We start from the raw sequence: 526 nt of genomic DNA, 5'->3' as shown, positions 1-526 counted from the left end.
TCCTCTGTCCTCACTCAAACTACCTCCATGTCCTCTCTAACTGCATCCATATGTCTCCTCTTTGTCTTTTTCCTGGCAGCTGCAATTCTAACATCCTTCTACCAATATACCCACTGTCCCTCCTCTGGACATGTCCAAACCACTGCCCCTCCTCTGGACATGTCCAAACCACTGTCCCTCCTCTGGACATGTCCAAACCACTGCCCCTCCTCTGGACATGTCCAAAACATGGCAGTGTGTCCTCTCTAAGTTGTTCAACCTGTGCTGTACCTCTGATGATCTCATTCCTGATATTAATAATATTAAGTGCCTGGCGTTAAAGGCAGCGGGTGATATGCATTCATTCAAGAAATGCTAAGTTTTATTTTTATATCCTTTAAATATTTGTACTTATTTAGAAAAAAACTCATTTTAGCTTGAAAATCTTGTTTTTTATTTTTGTGGGGGTTTTTTTCCCAACACTACAGTATTCAGGTTTTCCTGCAGCTTTGTTTAGTCCTGGGGGGCTCACGGGGAGGCCAGGCCC

Source organism: Nematolebias whitei, chromosome 1 (genome assembly GCF_014905685.2).
Source record: "Nematolebias whitei isolate Nwh7 chromosome 1, NemWhi1, whole genome shotgun sequence".
Taxonomy (NCBI): Eukaryota; Metazoa; Chordata; class Actinopteri; order Cyprinodontiformes; family Rivulidae; genus Nematolebias; species Nematolebias whitei.
This window is presented reverse-complemented; position numbering follows the sequence as displayed.